Below are 25,173 nucleotides of genomic sequence, written 5' to 3' on the forward strand. Positions count from 1 at the left end.
GTTTTCCTGGAGAGCTAGACATCGAAACAGTATAGTACTGGAACAAAAACAGAAATACAGATTAACAGAACAGGATAGAAAGCCTAGAGAGAAACCCACACACCTGTGGTCACCTAATCTATGACAAAGGAGGTAAGAATATATAAAGGAGAAAAGACAGTCTCTTCAATAAGTGGTGCTGGGAAAAATGGACAGGTACATGTATAAGGATGAAATTAGAACACTCCCTAACACATACACAAAAATAAACTCAAAATGGATTAAAGACCTAAATGTAAGGCCATATACTATAAAACTCTTAGAGAAAAACATAGGCAGAGCATTCTTTGACATAAATCACAGCAAGGTCTTTTTTGATTCACCTTCTAGAGTAATGAAAATAAAAACAAAAATAAACAAATGGGATCTAATTAAACTTAAAAGCTTCTGCACATCAAAGGAAATCATAAACAAAACAAACTGATAACTCTCAGAATGGGGGAAACTATTTGCAAATGAAGCAACTGACAAAGGATTAATATCCCAAAATGTACAAACAGCTCATGCTCAATATCAAAAAAACAAATAACTCAATCAAAAAATGGGCAGAAGATCTAAACAGACATTTCTCCAAAGGGGAAATACAGATAGCCGAAAAGCACATGAAAAGGTGTTCAACATCACTAGTTATTAGAGAAATGCAAATCAAAACTACAATGAGGTATCTCACACCGGTCAGAATGGCCATCATCAAAAAAATCTACAAACAATAAATGCTGGAGAGGGTGTGGAGAAAAGGGAACCCTCCTACATTGTTAGTGGGAATGTAAATTGGTACAGCCACTATGGAGAACAGTGTGGAGGTTTCCTAAAAAACTAAAAATAGAATTATCATATGACCTAGCAGTCCTACTCCTGGGCATATACGTGGAGAAAACCATAATTGAAAAAGATACATGTACCCCAATGCTCACTGAAGCACTAGGACATGGAAGTAACCTAAATGTCCATCAACAGAAGAATAGATAAGGAAAATGTGGTACATATATACAATGCAATATTAGTCAGCTGTAAAAAAGAACAACATAATGCCATTTGCAACAACATGGATGACCTAGAGATTGTCATACTGAGTGAAGTTAAGTCAGATACAGAAAGACAAATATCATATGATATGGCTTATATGTGGAATCTAAAAAAAAAAAAAAAAAAAGAACTTCTTTACAAAACAGAAGTAGGGTCATGGATGTAAAAAACAAACTTATGGTCACCAGGATAAGTAAGGGTGGGATAAATGGGGAGACTGGGATTGACATATACATACTACTAGATATAAAACAGATAACTAATAACTTTCTGTCTAGCACAGGGAAATCTACTCAGTACTCCACAATGGCCTACATGGGAAAAGAATCCGAAAAAAACAAAATGATGGACATACATATATGTATAACTTGAGAGAGAAATGGCAACCCACTCCAATATTCTTGCTTGGAGAATCCCCATAGACAGAGGAGCCTGGGGGGGGGGGGGTTGCAGTCCATAGGGTTGCAAAGAAGCGGACACAACTGAAGTGACTTAGCACATACGCCTATGTATAACTGATTCACTTTGATATACACCTGAAACTAACACAACATTGTAAATAAACTACACTCCAATAATTTTCCTTTTTAAATGTTGAGTGAAAATGACTTGTAAAAAGAATCCTAGATCCAGATAAACTATCCATCAGGTGTAAAACAGAATAAAAATATTCTCAGATATAAAATATCTCAAAAGCTTCACCATCAAGATACCCATTTTTAGGAAGATACTGGAGGATGTGCTCTATTCCTCAAAACATGAAACTAAATCAAGTTAAAGCAAGAGATATGGAAATCAGGAAACAAAGGACCTAACATAAGAAGGAGGTAAAGAAATCTGCAGAATGATTACACTGCAGCTCTTCATCAAAATCCATTCCCTCTTCTCTGGACTCACAGCTAGACAACTTTATCTCAGCCGCTCTTGTAGACTTAGCCACAAGACTGAGTTCTAGGCAAAGATCCAGGTGAGAGGAATGTAAGCCACTTCCAGGACTACCTCTATTTTTTTTTCATCATTATTTAATGCAGTTTCACTTTTTAAAAATTTTAATTGGCAGATAATTACTTTACAATATTGCAATGGTTTTTGCCATATATCAACATGAATCAGGGATTTGATTTAGGTCATACCTGAATGAATGGTCTAGTGGTTTTCCTTATTTTCTTGAATTGAAGTCTGAATTTGGCAATAAGCAGTTGATGATCAGAGCCACAGTCAGCTCCCTGTCTTGTTTTTGTTGACTGCATAGAGCTTCTCCATCTTTGGCTGCAAAGAATATAATCAATCAGATTTCAGTATTGACCATCTGGTGATGTGCATGTGTAGTCTTCTCTTGTGCTGTTGCAAGAGGGTGTTTGCTATTAACAGTGAGTTCTCTGGGAATAACTCTGTTAGCCTCTACCCAGCTTCATTTTGTACTTCAAGGCCAAATTTTCCTGTTACTCCAGGTATTTCTTGACTTCCTACTTTTGCATTCCAGTCCCCGATAATGAAAAGGACATTTTTCAGGGGGTGTTAGTTCTAGAAAGTCTTGTAAGCCTTCATAGAACCATTCAACTTCAGCTTCTTCAGCATTACTAGTCGGGGCAGAGACTTGGATTACTGTGATATTGAATGGTTTGCCTTGGAAATGAACAGAGATCATTCTGTCATTTTTGAGATTGCATTGAAGTACTGCATTTCAGACTCTTCTGTTGACTATGATGGCTACTCCATTTCTTCTAAGGGATTCTTGCACATAGCAGTCGATATAATGGTCATCTGAGCTAAATTCACCCATTCCAGTCCATTTTAGTTCACTGATTCATAAAATGTCAATGTTCAGTCGTTGCACTAACTGAACTAACTCGTGTAGTCTCCTGTTTGACCACTTTCAAATTGCCTTGCTTCATGGACCTAACATTCCAGGTTCCTATGCTCTTTACAGCATCGGACTTTACTTCCATCACCAGTCACATCTATAACTGGGCGTTGGTTTGCTTTGGCTCCATCCCTTCATTCTTTCTGGAGTTATTTCTCCACTGATCTCTCAGAGCATATTGGGCACCTACCAACCTGGGGAATTCATCTTTCAGTGTTCTATCTTTTTGCCTTTTCATGGTGTTCATAGGGTTCTCACGTGACAAATGGATTCAAGGAATTAGATTTGATAGGCAGAGTGCCTGAAGAACTATGGATGGAGGTTCATGATATTGAACAATAGGCAGTGATAAAAACCATCCCCAAGAAAAAGAAATTCAAAAAGTCAAAATGGTTGTCTGAGGAGGCCTTACAAATAGCTGAGAAAATAAGAGAAGCTAAAAGCAAAGGACAAAAGGAAATATATACCCATCTGAATGCAGAGTTCCAAAGAATAGCAAGGAGAGGTAAGAAAGCCTTCCTTAATGATCAATGCAAAGAAATAGAAGAAAATAACAGAATGGGAAAGACTAGAGATCTCTTCAAGAAAATAAAAGATACCAAGGGAACATTTTATGCAAAGATGGGCAGAATAAAGGAAACAAATAGTATTGACCTAACAGAAGCAGAAGATATTAAAAAGAGGCAGCAAGAATACACAGAACTATATAAAAAAGACCTTAATAACCCAGATAACCACAACGGTATGATAACTCACCTAGAGCCAGACATCCTGGAGTGCAAAGTCAAGTCGGCCTTAGGAAGCATCAATACGAACAAAGCTACTGGAGGTTATGGAATTCCTGTTGAGCTAATACAAATTCTAAAAGATGATGCTGTTAAAGTGCTGCACTCAATTTGCCAGCAAATTTGGAACACTCAGCATTGGCCACAGGACTGGAAAAGGTCAGTTTCCATTCCAATCCCGAAGAAAGGCAATGTCAAAGGATGTTCAAACTACTAAACAATTGCACTCATCTCACACGCTAGCAAAGTAATGCTCAAAATTCTCAAACACAGACTTGAACATCTGGAACCGTGAACTTTCAGATGTTCAAGCTGGATTTAGAAAAGGCAGAGGAATGAGAGATCAAATTGCAACATCCATTGGATCATCAAAAAAGAGATAGAGTTCCAGAAAAACATCTACTTCTGCTTTATTGACTACACCAAAGCCTTTGACTGTGGATCACAACAAACTGGAAAATTCTTCAAGAGATGGGAATACCAGACCACCTTACCTGCTTCCTGAGAAATCTGTATGCAGGTCAAGAAGCAACAGTCAGAACTGGACACGGAACGACGGACTGGTTCCAAATTGGGAAAGGAGTACATCAAGGCTGTATATTGTCACCCTGCTTATTTAACTTATATACAGAGTACATCATGTGAAGTGCCGGGCTGGATGAAGCACAAGTTGGAATCAGGATTGCTGAGAAAAATATCAGTAACCTCAGATATGCAGGTGACACCACCCTTACAGCTGAAAGCGAAGAACTAAAGACCCTCTTGATGAAAGTGAAAGAGAGTAAAAAAGCTGACTTAAAACTCAACATTCAAAAAACTAAGATCATGGCATCTGGTCCCATAATTTCATGACAAATAAATGGGGAAACAATAGAAACATTGAGAGAATTTACTTTTTGGGGCTCCAAAATCACTGCAGATGGTGACTGCAGCCAAGAAATGAAAAGATGCTTGCTCCTTGGAAGAAAATCTATGACAAACCTGGACAGCATATTAAAAAGGAGAGACATTACTTTGCCAATGGTCTGTCTAGTAAAAGCTATGGTTTTTCCAGTAGTCATGTATGGATGTGAGTTGGACAATAAAGAAAGCTGAGTGCCAAAGAATTGATGCTTTTGAACTGTGGTATTGGAGAAGACTCGAGAGTCCCTTGGACTGCAAGGAGATTCAACCAGTCCATCCTAAAGGAGATCAGTCCTGAACATTCATTGGAAGGACTGATGCTGAAGCTGAAACTCCAATACTTTGACCATCTGATGCAAAGAACTGACACATTGGGAAAGACCCTGATGCTGGCAAAGTTTGAAGGCGGGACAAGAAGGGGACAACAGAGGATGAGATGGTTGGATGGTATCACTGACTTGATGGACATGAGTTTGAGCAAGCTCCGGGAGTTGGTGACGGACGGGGATGCCTGGTGTGCTCCAGTCCATGGAGTTGCGAAGAGTCAGACATGACTGAGCGACTGCACTGAACTGATCTGAACATCAATCAGTCATAGGCATATGTGTGTCCCCTCCCTCCTTAACCTCCCCCTCACCTCCCTCACCAGCCCATCCCTCCAGGTTGTCAGAGAACACCGACTTCAGATGTCCTGCAAGATACATCAAACTCCCAGTGGTTATCTATTTTACATATAGTAATGTATACATTTCAATGTTATTCTCTCAAATCATCCCACCCTCTCCTTCTCGCACTGAGCCCAAAATCTTGCTCTTTATGTCTGTGTCTCCCTTGCTGCCCTGCACACAGGATCATCAGTACCACCTCTCTAGATTCCATATATATATACATGTGTTAGTATACGATGTTTGTCTTTCCCTTTCTGACTGACTGCACTCTGTATTGGAGAAGGCAACGGCATCCCAGTTGCCTTCAGTACTCTTGCCTGGAAAATCCCATGGATGGAGGAGCCTGGTGGGCTGCAGTCCATGGAGTTGTTAAGAGTCGGACACGACTGAGCGACTTCACTTTCACTTTTCATTTTCATGCATTGGAGAAGGAAATGGCAACCCACTCCAGTGTTCTTGCCTGGAGAATCCCAGGGACGGGGGAGCCTGGTGGGCTGCCGTCTATGGGGTCGCACAGAGTTGGACACGACTGAAGCGACTTAGCAGCAGCAGTCTGTATAATAGGCTCTAGGTTCATCCCACTCATTAGAAGTGACTCGAATATGTTCCTTTTTATAGCTGAGCAATATTCTTCTGTGTATATGTACTACAACCTCCTTATCCATTCATCTGCCAGTGGACATCCAGATTGCCTCCATGCACCAGCCTTGACTAAATGGAGTTGACCGTGACTACCGTGGAGCTCACATACTGAGAATAGTAGTACCTCTCATCAGGGCCCCTGAGTGATTGCAGGAAAGAGAGACGCACCCCACCCTGCTCACCTGGAAGAGCTCAGTGGTGTTACTTGCGTGAGAAATGTATTTATGCTGTGTTTCAACTATTATTCATTTGTGGACTATTGGTTACTTCTGCCGAAGATTACCCTAACTAATTTAGATGGAAAAGAAAGATTCCAAAATGACAACAGTGAGCCAATGTTTGAACATCTTGAGGATGCATGTGCCCAAGAAAAATATGAACGTATATGTTGTCAGATTCAACTAAATGTATTAAGAAGAGATTTACAATTTAGATGGAGACTTGGAGGGTAAAATAGTGAGAAAGACTTTGAAAACTGAGCAAAATAAAATAATTAAAACAGTCATAAAATATGGGAAAATAAAAACATTTATAAGAAAGGAAATGTAATCATATCACAATAGCCGTATGCCAAAGGATTCAGTTATGAGTGAAAGTCATACAGTCAGAGCAATTTAAAAATTAAATTGAGGAAGCAGAGTAGGAGAATGTACGTGTATCATCAGTCATACCAGGAAATAACTATATAAAGAAGAAAACTAACAAAATCAAGAAAGAGCATCATGAGCATCTTGTTCTCACAAAATGGAGTCAAACAGGATGAAACAGTGAACTACCTGAAACAGTGATGCCTCTAGAAACAAGGAATCAGAGATGGGGAAGGGCAATGGGAACCACTGCTTTGAGACAACATGTTAAACTGCTATAAGCAATTTGATAATTGTTTCAACATTTATTTCACTTTTGAATAAACAAAAAATATAAAATTTGTTTGCTTTAGGGTGAATTATAACTTCTCCAAAAAGGTAACACTATTTATCTCATGTTAATTGGAAGCTCTAATGGGCTGCTTTATATGTTACTGATTACTTTTAAAAGATACAACTATTGAAATAGTTTGATAGACAAAATATTTTCAAAATAAGGGAGTCAGGGAGAGGGGCAGGAATTAAAATGGCTGTGAAACTAACCAGGCCTAATCCTCTTATTTTCTAGATGAGAAAACTGCAACCCTACTGTGAATCTGCTACCATCGTCAAGAAAAGTAAACCTCAAGCTTTGACAGTGCAGTGGAAGAGGAGCCTTCATTTGGAAAATGGAGCTAGACCTCCATTTTTGACAACCTCCATGTGTTTGACAACCACAGTTGCTCATTTTGTACTATAATCTCCTCCACACTTTCTCTTGAGAATTTCATACTAGTTAATCATTGTTGCTGCTACTGCTATTACCACACTGGTTTGAGATGGGGGTACTCTTCTTACTATAGCTGTTGCCAAACTTGGACAGCCCCCTGAATTTTCATAAAACAGGTAAGACAATTAAACAAGACTTTCTACAGATTTAGAATAAAGATAGATAAATAGATACATAGATGTGTGTGTATGTGTGTGTGTGTGCATTCAGTCACGTCCAATTCTTTGCAATCCCATGGACTGTAGCCCACTAGGCTCCTTTGTCCATGGAATTTTCCAGGCAAAAATACTGGAGTGGGCTGCCAGTTACTGCTCCAGTAAATAAATAGATAAACAGATACATAGATAAAATAATCTGAATAATCTTTACAAAGTAGGACATGCTTTCCTTAACTGGCAAACTTTCAGTTCAATTCAGTCGCTCAGTCATGTCTGACTCTTTGCAACCCCAGGCTTTCCTGTCCAACAGGAAAGCAGGGGCAGGGGCTCTGTCCATCAGGGGCAGGGGCTCTGGGCGCAGCACACCTGGGTCACACAGCATGTGGCAAAAGCCCTCTTGGAGAAGGTCGCCATTAGCCGCACCATAGACCTGCCGAGCAGACGAACCACAAACTGCAGAACAATTATACCAAAGAAATTCTTGCACTGTTAAGAAAGTTCTAGGACCCACAACAGATTTCCCAACCTGGGGATCTGGCAAAGGGACAGAGAACCCCCATGGAATTTGATATTGGAGGGCAGTGGGATTTGATTACAGAACTTACATAGGACTGGGGAAGCAGACTCTTGGAGGGCACAAACAAAACCTGTGCACACCAGGACCCAGGAGAAAGGAACAGCGTCCCCACAAGAAGCTCAGCCAGACTTGCCTGTGAGTGTCTCGGAGTTTCCAGCAGAGGCATGGGTTGACAGTGACCTGCTGTAGGGTCAGGGGCACTGAATACAACAGTGCGTCCACAAATCCTTTTGAAGGAGGTTGCCATTATCTTCATTACCCCTACCATAGTTCAGCCTCAGGTCAAACAACAGAGAGGGAACACAGTCCCACCCATCAACAGAAAATTGGATTAAAGATTTACTGAGCTTAGCCCCACCGATCAGAAGAAGGCCCAGTTTCCTCCAGTCAGTCTCTCCTATCAGGAAGCTTCCATAAGCCTCTAATCCTTATCCATCAGAGGGCGGACAGAATGAAAATCACAATCACAGAAAACTAACCAATCTAATTACATGGACCACAACCTTGTCTAACTCAATGAAACCATGAGCCATGCCACGTAGGGCCACTTCAGACAGACAGGTAATGGTGGAGAGTTCTGACAAAATGTGGTCCACTGAAGAAGGGAATGGCAAACCACTTCAGTATTCTTGCCTTAAGAACCCCATGAACAGAATGAAAAGGCAAACTTTGTTCCACTTTCAATCACTGTCTCTTTAGCATCTACCAATGAGCCCACACCTAAACATTACCTTCCACAAATCATCCAAGTAAATAAGACAGAAAAAAGCAAACTTCCTTACTCGTACCCATTTCCAGACCAGCTTTCACGCCAGGTTCATGATTGAACACACTTCACATAAGACTGACATGAAAGGCCCCTTCTTCCCAGAGAAATGTGACTTTTTCCCATGACCTCAATTAGTCAGCCAAGAGGAGATGGATACAACCTAAAGGTATTTATTCACACAAAGCAATTCAAAAACTTTCCCAGTTACAAAAATAAATTAGGCGCAAACCTAAGACAGGAACCCTAGTCCTGGCTCAAAGTTAAGGGTTCTTATCATCACACAATGCAATTCATCCTTAATGGGGGTCAGCACATTAAAAGCATTGTGGTTAAGTCAGAAATAAGGGAAAACTTCCTTTCTCAAATTATCCTTCAAAAAAAAAAAAATTGTGGGCCACAGGATGACAAAAACCTTTACAGAGATATTACAAAAAACTTTTTTGAAGATTTTTATGAGTCAAGCAGAGCCTCATTATTTTCCAGATAGAACCACTGAAAGTTCCATTCTAGGTTATAACCAGTGTTCACATTTTAATCAGGGTTTTCCCATTTCTTCAACCATTTAAAAGACCCAAAGACCTTTTCAGTCAGTTCAGTCGCTCAGTCATGTCCGACTCTTTGCGACCCCATGAATTGCAGCATGCCAGGCCTCCCTGTCCATCACCAATTCCCAGAGTTTACTCAAACTCATGCCCATCGAGTCGGTGATGCCATCCAGCCATCTCTTCCTCTGTCGTCCCCTTCTCCTCCTGCCCCCAATCCCTCCCAGCATCAGGATCTTTTCCAATGAGTCAACTCTTCGCATGAGGTGGCCAAAGAACTGGAGTTTCAGCTTCAGCATCAGTCCTTCCAATGAACACCCAGGACTGACTCTCCTTTAGGATGGACTGATTGGATTTCCTTGCAGTCCAAGGGACTCTCAAGAGTCTTCTCCAACACCACAGTTCAAAAGCATCAATTCTTCTGCGCTCAGCTTTCTTCACAGTCCAACTCTCATATCCATACATGACCATTGGAAAAACCATAGCCTTGACCAGAAGGACCTTTGTTGACAAAGTAATGTCTCTGCTTTTTAATATGCTATCTAGGTTGGTCATAAGACCTTTTACACCTAGACAAAAACCTATTACTATATTGCATTATTTAATAAATCCCTCTTTTTAAACTCTTTCTATACATTCTCTTCCCCTCACAATGAAGCTTACCTTTGATATTTCAATGCAAGGATGTAAGAGTGTGTTGCTATGTTGCTCTTCTTTGAAAAAAACAGGCACTGAGGACCACACTCAGAATTCCTGGTTATGATACACACTTTTGGAAATGCTCACCCATTATCTTATTTACACATTACTGATACTATTAATAGAATTTATGTAACATCCTTGTTCAAAGGAAAAAATGCACTTCACATCCATTATTCCATTTATCTTTGTACCATTCCTCTGAAGTGTGGTGAGAACAGTTGCCTCACCCTATTTTAATGGAAAAAACTTAACCAGAAAAGATCCATTATACTTGATGTGGATAAACAGCTTCTATGAAGAGTATCTACATCTATTGAAGAATAAACCCTCAATTACAGAATATCTCTGTCAATATCCTGAATGAGAACAGCAAAGTAGAAATATTGCAATTCTGCCAATTTTATTCATTTTAAAATAAATGCCTGTTCTTGGATATTATTCATATATGTCATTAAACCTTTTGGGACAACAAAATAGCCCTAAGTATATAAATGCAAATCTAAACAAAAAATAAAGAACAGTATTTCATGAATGAATAGAATTTTATATATTCTGTATATAATATTGTAAGAATATATATTACAGTATATAATAGTATAATTATACTATTACATATTTTCACTGATATCTCAGAATTGCATACTTACAGATGTCATTACAGAAGGAAATTATGGCCTTCTCTGCCCACAAGTTGCTTAATACTAATGATTATTAATATATACTTTTGAGTTTTACATGTCAGTCAGCCACAAAGTGACAACTGATACAAAACTTCAAATGGCTGAATCTTCTAGGACTTTAAGGCAAGTAATAATTAATAACTATTTTTAAGCTGTAATATTTTAAGAAATCACCAGGCTATACATTATTGACACAACACAATGAATATTATTTTTAAAGCTGAAAAATATTCTTCATATGCAATGACAGTGATGATTGCCTACCCAATATCCATTCTCCCCCTCTTTTTTAATAATAAACAGATCCTGGCATTTAGGGAGGTACTGATTTTCCCAGGTTAAAAATTATTTTAAATTTTAAGCCTTCTATTTCTCAGACTTCCCTGCCATTAGAGATGGTCACTGACATAGTTCCGGTCAATAAGATATTAGTGGAAGTCTATCAAATGCATCTTCCTGGGTGTTATCATTTTCCTTATTAAGAAGACTGTAGATTTTCCTGGTGGTCCAAGGGTTAAGACTCCATGCTCCCAATGCAGGGGCACAGTATCATCCCTAGTCAGGGAACTAAGATCTCACATGCTACGGGTGGAATAAATAATTTAATAAAGGACTATCATCTAATGCATGCCTTATCTTTTTGTCCAGCCCCTCTTCCTGTCTATAGTACAGCAGCTATTCTGGAGGTTCACTAACTGTCTTTTCACCAATAGAAGGAAAACCATATGCTAATGATGGTAGAGTTAAAAGCAAGGAGCCTGAATTCTTGATAACTTCAAGGATAGTGCAGTTGCTCCAGCTTTGTACTATCTCCCTCCAGATATCTCATGGCATACAAAAAATAAACTATGTGTGGTTGACAAGGGGGAAAGATGGAGAGGAGGGATGAATTGGGAGGCTGGGACTGGCATATGCATACTACTATACGCAAAATAGATAATCAACAAGGATCTACTGTATAGCACAGGGAACTAAACTTAATACTTTGTAATAACCTATGTGAAAAAGAATCTGAAAAAGAATACACATATGAATAGGCATAATTAAATCACTTTGCTGTACACTGAAAACTATCACAATATTGTGAATCAACTACACCCCAATACAAAATAAAACTTTTTTTCATTTAAAACACAAATAAACTCCTACTTGTATTATTACATTTCACTTTTTACTCTTGAATGAATACAATCTTGATTAAATAACAAGTATATTTCAATTGAATTCTTTTCTCTCATCATATGAGGTAAGGAAAAATTAATCCCCTACACGTGAGAAAGGCAAATTCAAATGAAAGGTGGACAGATTCTATGTCACACAAAAATTATCTTGCATCTTTTATATACACTTACTGTGAATGGCTATCCTTCTTTGACCTCTAAAGTCCAGCTTTAAAATATTTCTCAGTCATGTGAAAGTGTGAAGTCAGAAGAAAACAAACCTAGACTAAAAAGGGTAACCAACTCTGCTATACATTTTTGCCTATAAATCCAAACGAGGAAAAAAAATTTTAAGACTCATTGGTATTCTCCAGCTGTATCCTCATCTTACTGAAGATTATAGATAAGTAGGAGGTGTGACTCACAGAAATAGTTTTCCTCACATAAATTTTACCCATTGAATAAAATCTGAAATATTCTCTGAGCAAGACAAAATAGAGACTCTTTGAGTCTTATGCTATTCCTCATGCTATCAACAATAAAGTAAAAATTTTACAAATTATCCAAAATTTTCACACCCAAACTTCCTCAGAATGAGGATATTTATACCATATACTAAATGTTGCAGGCTGAGATCAGGAATTACAAAGATCTATAAACATTCATTTTATCCTTCAAAAATGTAAGACCAAATTCATGACAATCAGCTTACATATTCAGTTGGGAATCTATTTGGCTGGAAGTGACAGGAAACCTAATAAATAGTGGAATAAATAGGAGTTGTTTTTTTTTTTCTTCTCATGGAATAATAAGAGTGAAGGTAGGCAGTGCGGAGATGATAAATCTACTTTAAGATGTCATCAAAACTCCAAGCTACTTCTTTCTTTTTGCTTCATCATCCTAAGTGAGTAGTTTTATTCCTCATGCTAGCAAGATAACTGCTCACCTCAAAGCAAAAAGGTTATAAGGGTCAAGGACAAGAGCCTTCTCCTTGAGAAACTGCCTTTTCAAAACTGTACATGATCCTCAGACATCTCCATCTAATCGTTGTAATGTGGGCCAATCCTAGCTTCATTGGAGACTGGAAAGTTGAATAATTTCCTTTTCAACGTGTATAACAGATAAAAGAGAAAGATGATGAATGGACACTTCATGAGCAACCTACAATATCACTACACATACAGACCAATCAGATTCAGAGCCATGCACATTAGTATCATCACTATTGTCATTTTCACCATCAGTATTAAAGTATTTGTTCTACAAATTGTGGTGTGTTATTCCCATATAGTTGAGTAGTCCTCATTCAACCATGACCTCTCTAATCATTTCAAATTTCAGACCAAATCAAGGTACTACAATAAGTTCAAACTAAAAAAATATTTGTTCCCTGGGGTGAATAACACGGTGGTCCCTCAGTTTGGGAAAGAGGGGTGAATTGGTTTCAGGACTCCCACAGATACCAAAATATCTGTGAATGATCAAGTCCTTCATATATAACGGCATAGTATAGTGGCACTTCAGTATCCATAGACTCCACATCCATGTAGTAGGTCAGCTCTCATTCAACCACAGTTGGTTAAATCCATGGATGCAGAACCCACAGATACTGACTATACTTAATTGCACAGGCTTATCCAAAAATTCCCCTAATGCTGTATCAAATAATACTCCCTAAAGGTTCACTAGATTATAATGCTGAAAAGAATCTTAGAAATTATTATCATAATTCAAAGTCTTAATTATGCCCTGAGGCTTACACAGGGATGTCATGTACCCAACTTAGTGACACAGCAGAACAGGAACTCAGGGCTTCTGATTCCCAGTTCTCACTTGTTTAGTTATTTAAAAAGCAACCCTGATAACAAAACTCCTTTAAAAGATGTACACAGATGTAGAGAACAAATGTGTGGATACCAAGGGGAAAGGGGGATGGTGGTAGGATGAATTAAGAGATTGGGATTGACATATATATACACTATTAAACGAATGACAACCTACTGGACAGCACAGGAACGCTACCGAATGCTCGGTGGTAACCTAAATAGGAAGGAAATCCAAAAGAGGGGATGTATGTACATGTATAGCCAATTCACTTTGCTGTAACATAGAAACTAATACAACAATGTAAAGCAACTATACGCCAAGAAAAATTGTTTAAAAAAATAAATAAAAAAGATAAAAGCACTAGGGGAAAAATCTGTTATTCTATTATCTGTTTTTCTACAACTCTCCCTTTTTCTGCATTGAGTTTTTCACCTAGTATATATCGTGGCACGTCAAGTCATTTCAGGGTTTTATTTCTCATCCACGGAGTTGCACCAGTTACAGAGAAGTATAGAGTAGCTTCCTTTAAATATATATAGGTAGCTTCCTAGAAGTAATTATAGCTATTCTAATACTGTTCTCACTTCCTTATCTCTGAATTTAGAGACATTTGTCATTCTATGCTCTTAAATTATTATGATGCATAATATAAGAAAACCATGGATGTCATTTTGTTCTTACTCTTAAAAGTCCCCAGTCAATACTTCAAATGCCACTCTATGCTCTCTTCTTTGAGCCCACAACATGTGATATGGGTAAAAATAGGTTTAAATGACCACCAGAGCAGCCTTATTAGAGGAAGCGAAAATATCTCCAAGGGCAATGTTTCTCCATACAGTGAGACAGTGAAAGAATACAGAAGCAGAGAAAGAGTCTTTCCAAGGCATCATGAGGTCTCCGTATGTGTGTGGTGGGGGGAGGTGGGAGCAGTATTGCAGGCTGAGTTGCCTGTTTTTATCTCCAACAGTCTGTTTTAACATCTGCTGGTCCTGTTATATCCTTCTCACCTACTGACTCTCTAGAACCTTCAGGAAGAAAAATTCCTCAGCACAAGAATGCACTGTGCCACAACCCACAAGCCTTTAAAGGGGAGCCTGTCCACAATATGAGGCATTCAAGTCAGCTGTCCCAGGAAAGACCATCCACCGATATCACTCAGTACAAACAACACAAAAATAGAATCTAGGCATCTTCCTTAGGACTTCATAAACCTCCAAGATTATATGCAAACTTTGGGTTTATGTTAATTTTGCTAGATAATTGGTCCATATGTTCATCAGATTTTCAAACATATTTATTTTTTAAATAAATCCCAACTTACGAAAGTATTATTTTCTCTTTAGAAACTTATGAAAGTATTATTTTCTCTTTAGAAAAAGGTACTGAAAAAACATGCCTCAATAGAAAATTTTGTCTTCTCAAAATAAAGTGCTTCTTGTTTCTTAAAAAAAATATAAAATTAAGAAACATTAAGAATTTATAATAAACAAGCCTTGCCATTATTGAATTAAAGGAACTTAAGCCCCCTATGGCCTTTCAAGGTATTGGTTTTCTTAACTATAGAACGATAGGATTGAAATAGGTGATCTCTAAGCTCCCTTTCAGTTTAGAAAGGTTGTAATTCTGAGAGCACTGTCGTATAAGCCAGGACAGTCAAAAACAGAATCCTGTTATCTTTTCCTTAATCTGCACAAAATATCAGCAAGTTGCTCATGCAAATAACATCATTTATTTTCTCTACTGTTTAAAGTCCATCTAATATAGGATCTTTTTAGCATTTCCTAGAGATGGCAACAGATAATAAGTACTGATATTTTGCAAATGCTTTCAGACAACTTAGAGAAAAAGATTCAGCATAGAAAATACTTCATACATAGATTTTTGCTTAGATTTCACTGGCAGGATGTGACATAACATTTAACTATCCAATTACAGCAATATTAAGTAAATTAAACAAAATATAAAATATGTGCTGATTTTTTAAACTGCAGTTAAACTGAAACAAATGCGAATTACTGGAAAACACAATTCAAACCAGTATTTTCAACTATATTAACAGATAACATGGCTGAAGAGTTAGAGTGATTTTAAAAAGCATATGCTTCTGGAGCAGGCAAGATGGAGCACACATCCCTCCTCTTCACTTAATGTAACTATGAATCTTGAAAATAAGGAAACAGGCAAACAGAGGAGTACTCAGAACACTGAAAAGGAGGTGGATTAGTTAGTGGCCCTGGACTAGAGGAACAACAGCGCAGAAGGTGTCTTATGACTCCCCACCCAACAGCAGGTCATGTGGGCCTGAGTCTCCAGCCCACCCCCGCAGCCCCACAATCTAACAGTAGGTGATATAGGTAGGCTTACATTCTTCCTCACATCTAACTGGGGTGCAGCCAACAACACCAGATGGCCTCACCACACTGGCAGGGGGAATCCTGCCACAACCAGCTCCAGGCCCAGCAGTGCTCCTTATCCCTGAAGGCTGAAAAGTCCCTTCCCTCACCTACAAGTATCAGCAGGACTGGCCTCGGCAGATCCCTTCTGCCCCTTCCAGGGGCATCAGCAGGGCTCGCTGGGAGCTCCAGAAACACCAGACAAAGTCAGGCAACCTGAGGTAGCACCACAAAGCCTCTGGAAATTAAACTGTCATTGGAACTACAGCCCACAAAAGTAATTCAGGACTTGTGTCCTAAATCTAAACAGGGTGACTGTCTGTTAAAGTATAAGATTTCAACAGGACCCAGAACCTCTTGATATTGTAGCCAAAATACCGAGGATACAATCACAACTCAAATGAGAAAAAAAATAGACTAAAACCAACACCAAAATGAATCATATGTTAGAATTCTTTAGTAAGAATTTTAGAGCATCCATTATAAAACTGCTTCAACAAGCAAATTCTCTGGAAAAAAAAAGAAAGGAAAATTTCAACAAAGACACATAAGTGCGAGAAAGAACCAAATGGCAATTACAGAGCTAAAAAATACAAGAAACAAAATAAAACACTCATTGGATGGGCTCAGTAGTGGAGATGATAAAAGGGTAGAATCAGTGCATTTGAGGTTAGATCAATATAATTTATCCAAACTGAACAACAGAGAGAAACTTAGGACTCCCTCCAAAAAAAAAGAAGAAGAAGATGATGAACAGAGCTTCAGGGTTCTGTGGGACAGTAACAGATGATCCAACATTCATATCATCACATCCCAGAAGGACAGGAGAAACACAGAAGAGTTGAAGTGTACTTGCAGAAATAATGCTAGGAAAAACTTGGTACAAGACACAAACCTATGGATAAAAGACCAAATCTCAAATGGAATAAACCCAAAGAAATCCACACCAAGACATATCACCACTAAGCTTCTAAAAAACTAAAGACAAGGAAAGTATCTTAAAAAAGCCTCAGGGAAATGGCACATTGCCTTTAGCAGACCATCAACTCAAATGACAACAATTTTCTCATCACAAACCATGGAAGCCTGAAGGAAGTAGCATATTTTTCAAGTGCTGAAAGAAAAGAACTGTCAACCACAAATTCTTTCCCAATATGAAATGCTTAATTTATATTCAGTAAATGAAGTAAAAAACTATAACACTGTCCTACATTCAAAACAACAGCACTTATAAAAGAAGGAACAGGAAAGAGATCCAAACAAAAATAGTAATAGCCAGAGCAACCATTGAGAAAATTATACAGAGATACACTCACAAACACTAAAAACAAATCAAAATGGAATCTTATAAAATGTTCGAGTAACTCACAGGAAGGTGAGAAAAAGAGAAACAAAGGAATAAGAAACTGAGAAAACAAACAGAAAGCATAATATTAAATAAAATGTTAGACAAACATAATGCAGAGAAATTGGATCATTCACACATTGCTGGTGGGCATGTAAAGATACAGCTTCTTTGGAAAACAATTTCTTATAAAACTAAAAGTGTAACTACATAGGACCCAATAATCAGACCCTGGGCATTGTTGATCCCAGAGAAGTGAAAATTTACACCCACACAAACACCTCCACATACACGTGCATACCAGATTTAATCATAATGCTGAAAACTGGAAACAACTCAAATGTCCTTCAATGCCTAAACAAGCTGTGGTATGCCCATACAACAAAATGTCACTCAGCAATAAAAAAGGAATAAACCATTGACATGTACAAAATCTTGAAATATTCTGGGGATTATGGTGGTGACTGGAGAACAAAAACAACCTCAAAGTTTATATAATCTATGGTCCCATTTATATAACAGTTTGGAAATGACAAATGTGTAGAGATAAAGAGCAGATTAGTGATTCTCAGAGATTAGGAATGGAGCAGTGAGTGCAAGGGAGGAGGGTGCAGTTATAAAAAGGGCAGCAAAAAAACTCCTTGTGATGTTGGAACTATTCTATATCTTGACTGTGGTGGTGAATACACAAACCGACCCATGTGCTAAAATTGCATAGAACTAAATGCATGAGGGGGCTTCCCTGGTAGCTCAGCTGGTAAAGAATCCACCTGCAATGCAGGAGACCCTGGTTCAATTCCTGGGTTGGGAAGATCCCCTGGAGTAGGGATAGGTTACCCATTCCAGTATTCTTGGGCTTCCCTGTTAGCTCATAAGGTAAAGAATCTGCCTGTAATGCGAGAGACCTGGGTTCGATTCCTGGATTGGGGAGATTGCCTGGAGGAGGGCATGGCAACCCACTCTAGTATTCTTGCCTAGAGAATTCCTATGACCAGAGGAGCCTGGTGGGTTACAGCCCATTGGGTCACAAAGAGTCGGACATGACTGAGTGACTAAACACAGCACAGCAAATGCATGAGATGGCTGGATGGCATCACTGATGCAATGGATATGAATTTGGGAAACTCTGGGAGACGGTGAGGGGCAGGGAAGCCATGCTGCAGTCCATGGGGCACAAAGAATCAGACATAACTAGATGACAAAAAAAAAAACCGATACACAAACAAGCATAAAACTGCTAAATTTGAATAAAAGCTATAGATTCTGTCAATGTCAGGTTCCTGGTTATAATATTGTATTATAGTTATCCAAGATATTACTCTTGGGGAACACGGAATGAAGAGTACACAGGATCTCTCTGTACTATTTCTCAAACTGCATGTACATCTATAATTATCTCAAAATAAAAATCTAATAAAAATATTAGGTGAATTTGTGGGGAAGCTAGTTTTCACATAGTCTGATACTTTGAGACTATAATATATACAGAGTATATATTAATTTCAAAGAAAAAAAGGAATAATTTTGTAGGTACCATCTTTCAAGTGATCTGACTTAGTCACATGTAATGGGACAAACAGACTCTCCTGCTGTGATGCAACAGGAAGTACACATCACAGATGTAGGAGTATTCTTGCTAAAAATGTTTATCCTGAACCTAATTGAGTGAGTAAGCCATTAGACAAATCCATACTCAGAGACACTCTATAAGACAATTTCCCTGGACTCAACACAAACGTTAATGTCACCAAAATAAGTGGACTAGCATAATTAAGCTTTTTAAAATAATTTGAGGATATTGTGGGGGAAAAAAAAGAAAGTAACTGAAAAGGGTTGATTCTCACAGTGTATATAGTCACAGAAAGACATCTTATGCCACTAGCAGGGCAGACTGACTTCATATGAACCAAACTCCTTTCTGCTATAAACACATACATACTTAGATTTTTAAAAGACCAGGAAAATTAAATAGGTTAAATAGTTAAGTTTGAAGAGAAAAAGGTAATCTGTAGCTGTTAGTAAGAAAGGAAACAGATACAGGACCAGCAGGCACATACACTGGTAATACAGCAACCCAAAGTGATACAGAATTTAGACACAGGCATGAATGCCTACAGGCTGGAGATGTCACCTGTGTTCAGGGACAATAAATTTTATTTGGGGCCCATGGAAAGAAGGAACGGAGATCTCTGCCTAAAGAACCCTGAGACAGTTAACCTTTCAGTTTAATAAGAAAGAGAAGTTTGTTCTGGAAGCAGCAAGAAAGTTTGTCTCTTCCTGGGGCTCTGCATGTACTCAGTCGCTCAGTTCTGTCTGACTTTTTGCAACACCATGGGCTATAGTACACCACGCTCCTCTGTCCATGGGATTTTCCAGGCAAGAATACTGGAGTGGGTTGCTATTTCCTACTCCAGGGGATCTTCCTGACCCATGGATCGAACCCACCTCTTGCATCTCCTGCATTGCCAGGTGGATTCTTTACCATTAAGTGTCACCTGGGGCTCTCGACAGAAGGGGGGGAAAAGGATTCTTTGAATTAACCACTTCCCCCACACACAGTTTGAATTTACATCACCTGCATGATATAGGAATCTCAAGCAAGGAAATTAGTGTAAAAGCTGATTCTACAAATGTTAAATAGACATAACATGGTGATCATTTCACAGTATACACAAATATCAAATCATTATGTTGTACACCTGAAACTAATAAAATGTCAATTATATTACATGTCAATTATAACTTCATATTTTTTTTAATCTTATTGAGCCCAGACCAGCAAATTTCCCAGGCTAATCTACAGAAACAAACACAGAACCACTCTACAGGGAAACTTCCAAAAACTAGGAAAAATATGGCTACTGGAGGGAAAAACCAAAAGCAGAAACCCAGCTGAAAATGAGTTCATAATCCAAATAACAAACCTCATGAGGAAAGGATCCCCCTTTAAGTGGATGTATAGTTCTGGAAGAACCAGCAGACCCAATTGGGATAACTAACTCCCAGAAGAATTTCAAGTAAGAAAACAACCTGAGACTTATTATAAAATAAGTACACTATAATTATTAAAAAGACAAAATATGGATAGAGTTCATAATAAAATGACAGAAAACTTCAGGAAAAAAACAGAAACATATGAAAAAGGCATCAAAGAGCACTCCTAGAAATAAAAAAATAAGTCATAGCTCAATGGAAATTAAAACAATAAATATCAAGGAATAATAGTTATGAATAATTACCCAAATGCTTTAAAAAAAAAAATTCCTAATAGAAAATAATACAGAGGTAATAGACATGAGGGATAAAACAAGAAGGTCCAACATATACATAAGAATTCTAATGGAAAGAATAGAGAAAAAAAAGGTAAGATAATATATGATGAAATACACTGTGGATTTTTAATTCAAGAAACACAAGAGTCATCTGACTAAAGATAAGAAATTCCGAGAAGAAACAGTGAATAAATCCACACCTGGGCATACCATAGTAAAACTGCAGAACACCAAAGACAGAGTAATCTCTTTTTTTTTTTAATTAAAGTACAGTTGATTTACTGTCAGTTTCAGATGCACCGCAAAGTGATTCAGTTATATTTATATATACTTTTTCATATTCCTTCCCATTATACATTATCACAAGATGTCAAATATAATTCCCTGTGATATACAGTATGCCCTTGTCGCTTATCTATTTTACATACAGTAGTGTGTATCTGTTAATCTCAAAATTCTAATTTATAGAGTAATCTTAAAGCAATGAAGAAACTTCTAATGATCAACAAGAGAGACAGTGTCTCCAAAATGATGAAAAAAATAATTGTCAACATAGAATTCTGCTCTAGTATTCAAGTTTTAAGTCCAAATACAGTTTCAAACAAACAACAACAATAAAAAGACGAAGAGAGTTTTATCACCTACATATGCTTACCAAATAGATACACACTTCTATAAGGAGGAATTTGAATCCAGAAGGAAGGATGCAAGAAGCAACAGTGAACACAGAAAATGTGGGTAAATTAAAATAAGCATTGACCTTAAAAATTTTTTTAAGAAAAATTATATAAAACTGACACAATGGCTGCAAAAAATATGGCACAACTATATCACTAAACAATATGGCATATGATCAAAATTATAACATTATAAGACTCTCTTATTATCCAAGAAGACAGTAGGTATTTTGATTAATATCATTTGTTAAGACAAAACATGAATGTTAAAAACATAAAAATACCTACTACTAAAAGTATAGAAATGTATATAGTACTCAAATCAGTAGACTGAAAAGAGACTAAAGAAACTATAAATCCGCTAACAGGAAAGAATGGTAAAACAAGGAGGGACAGAAGAGGAACAGGCCCATAGAAATGTCCTCCAATGAGAAGTGATGCTATATTTTAAAAGATAAAAGATTAAAACTGGCAAAATCAACGTGCAGGGAGGAAGTGTTGCTACAGGATGGCTTCCCAGGGAAGCTGACATCAAGATGAAGTTGAGCTTGCAATTTTATTAAGGACTGCCTTGCTATGAACATCTGAGAATGGAGAAGGAAGCAGAATCAACCAAGAAAGAACTGGTGCTGCAAAGCAAGTCCCACGAGTGGATCCAGAGCCCGAATGATCCTTCAGAGTGATTGGGGGTTGGGCTGATATACTCCCACATGGATCAGTCACTGGATGTGAGCTGCCCTGGAAAGTGGTGCCACCCTGGACCCAAGTGGGCAATCCTCAAAGAGACTGACCTTTGGAGACCATCTGCTGGTAGCATTCCCAGAGCTGGGGCAACATGCTCTTCCTTGAAGGGGGACTTGGCACATTATAGTGTCTGCCATGTTACCACAAGGTGACTGCAAAAAAACAATGCTCAAGGAAACACCTGGGTCCTGTGATCAACATCCCCACACCTTCTCCAAAATCTGCTGCTAGAATGTTCTTAGAAAGAGCAATGAAGTTCTATGCCATAATAATAAAAGATAATTCAAATTACTAAACCTCCAAATCTTTCTAACTCTAGACTACATCATATATTTCTTGCTTCCAAATTAAAGTAAATCAAATAAGATATCAAGAGCAACCTGGGACTCTTTATTCCTTCACAATGTTAAAGCTTCAGTTTGTAACCCAAAATGAAAATATCATTTCTGTGTCTAATATTTTGATCAAACACAAGCCCTTACTTGGGTTATAGTATTATTAGTAGTAGTACTATATTATTAGCACTATAATATTAGTACTAATATTATTATTATAGTATTATTACCAAATATCTGTCTCTGTACAGGCAAAAGACTCCAAGGTCAGAAAACTAAATATGACTGATATCTTATACCTTATATCAAAACCAGGTCTAGTCATAAGAAACAAGCATGCGCGTGGCTACCCTCTAGAGAAATTCAATATAATTTATCTTTGTAAAATATGTCAAGTCAGAAATATAAAAGGAAAATGGGCTAAGAAAAACATGATTAGACATATTGCAAACTTGATTACTTCACAATTGTAATGAGAAATATAGAGAGATGATAGATATACAGATAGATAGTCTCAATGCATCAATCATACCTTCTCAAAAATGCCAGTCTAACAACTTTACTTATTTTGTGTAACTGGGATTCTGTTGTTGAAAAATAACAGAAACAGCCAAATATGCCAAATCCAACTAATGGTTTGAAGAGTTGAATACACTATTGTGATGCTAAAGACACATGTTGACATTAAGAGGATTCCTCTCTTGGGAGATCATAAGATAAATGATGTACCCTTAGAGGGAAGTACAGCTGAATTTCCTTTCACCCAAAGTGAAATCATTTACCTTACAAACTTCATGTCAAATTCACACATAGATAACTTCCAGACCCCTCCCTACACCTCAGGTCTAGCTAAAAACACTTTGAAGTTCTCAGATTGTTTTTATTTTTATGAATATTATTTGCATAACAATCAGCTTTTAGTAAAAGGAAGGTGGGGAGGGTGGATGGTCCACTAAAAAAAACAGCATCTGTACTTCTTCAAAAATAATGCAATATGCCTTTTTTTCTTACACTGTAGCTCAGAGCTTCCAAGTAACCAGAAACCCCTGAATTTAAAAAGATGAATTTGATTCAAAGAACAGTTGTATCTCAAACAGATTAAAGACATAAAATGCACAGACTTATCATTTCTGTTTAGTAACATGATATACATGTGATATAAACTTAATGTAAATGTAATGTAACTTTAGGCAAGAGTCCCAAAGTATTTCTTTACATCTAACCCAGGCATGTGTGTATATTACATATTATACTATATGTAATTTAGTATATGTTCTTTATATACACATATTCGCCTTTAAAACGAGCCACACTATTTAAGAGCTATTCCTCTGTGCTCTCTTCTTCATACTTGCTTTAAAGCTATTGACTACAGCAGGTTCAGAATATTTTGAAAGACAGCACTTGGAAGGGGTGGGGGCGGTCTGTGAAAGAGAAAGAAGGAAGCAAAACACGAAGATGTAAAGGAGGGAAGGCAGGAAGGAAGGGGGGGAAACCCTACAGACACAAAAACACACACACACTCAGAGGTTAGAAACGGCCAGGCCCTAAGCTCAATCCAGCACCCCTCCCCAAACAGGAGCTTCCTAAAAGTTCCGAGCGGAGCTTCCGTGAAGCCGCGGCCTGACTGCACCCACTTGGTGCCCCAACCACCGGGCAGGCAGGACCATCCTGAGGCCGCAGCCCTGGAAACTCTCGGGTACTTCAAGCTCCCCTCCCGTGCCCGCTGTCAATCACGGGGCACCGCGCGCCAATTCATCGCCCACTTCTGAGCGAATCTTTCTGACTCTCTCCATCCTCCCTTGGCTCTCTCCTTCCCGGGGACTTGCCAAGGAGTCTAGGGCCGGAGGCAGAGGCAGAGAAGGAGCGAGCGAAGAGTAAGGGCCGGTTGGCGGAATTCCTACCAGCGGTAGGAACGAAACGGTCAAGGAGACCATCCTCACGCCGCCGCGTTTTCCCCGCGCTCCCCATCAACCCCACGGTACCCACACTCTCCATTTCAGCTTCCCTGTGTAACGAAGTAAGAGAAGGAGGGGAATAAACCCGCAGCCTCCGCGGCAGCCCTTACCTCAGGCTGCCCTGGCGGAAGCTGCCCTCGTCCTGCCCGGGGCGCCGCGGGTGCACCGCCGCAGCCGCCGCGCTCTGGACGCCCAGGCTCCGGCCCCGCAGCTCCGCCGGGCGCAGCTCTTCCGTGCGAGGCAAGTGTGCCTCCCGCGCTGCCCTGCACGGGGCGCGAGAGGCGGCGAGGAGACGCTGGGGAGACGCTGCCCGCCGCTCGCGTGCCGCCCGGCCGGCCACTGGGAGACCGCATTCGCCGAAGCGGGGCTGGCGGCCGGGGAGAGGGGCGCACGAGCCGGGGGCGGCTGCGGGGCGCGCGCGGACCAGCTGGCGTGGAGGACCCCGCCGGGGTGGCACGGGCGGCCGCGATGCGCCCAGGAGCTGCTCTCTCCTCCTCTGGCCCCCTAAATCCCCCCCTGCCCCCCCACTGCCCCCCTCCTCCGAAGAGACAGCTCGCCGGCGGCACTTGGTCTGCCGCGCTGCGCTCTTCAGCCCGGCGCGGGGAATAACAATTGGATCGTATTGCACGGACTGTATTCTAGTGTGGTAGCTTCTAACTGCTGAGGCCACCACCTGTCACACGGTCCCCAGCGGGCTGGCCTCTCCCGGATTCCCCACCCCGCTTGCTTTCCTTCTCCACCTACCTCGCCG

General features: G+C 39.2%; 1 protein-coding gene across 1 annotated transcript in view; it reads right to left on the reverse strand.

Annotated features, from left to right (window-relative positions):
- Positions 1–24,623, reverse strand: part of PDE4B (phosphodiesterase 4B) — a 646,239-nt gene extending 621,616 nt beyond the window's left edge. Inside the window, exon 1 of the mRNA XM_043461050.1 lies at positions 24,533–24,623. The gene's annotated coding sequence lies outside the window, so the exon portion shown is untranslated. The remainder of the gene's footprint in view (positions 1–24,532) is intronic.
- Positions 24,624–25,173: the final 550 nt, after the last annotated feature.

Source organism: Cervus canadensis, chromosome 2, assembly GCF_019320065.1.
Source record: "Cervus canadensis isolate Bull #8, Minnesota chromosome 2, ASM1932006v1, whole genome shotgun sequence".
NCBI classification, from domain to species: domain Eukaryota; kingdom Metazoa; phylum Chordata; class Mammalia; order Artiodactyla; family Cervidae; genus Cervus; species Cervus canadensis.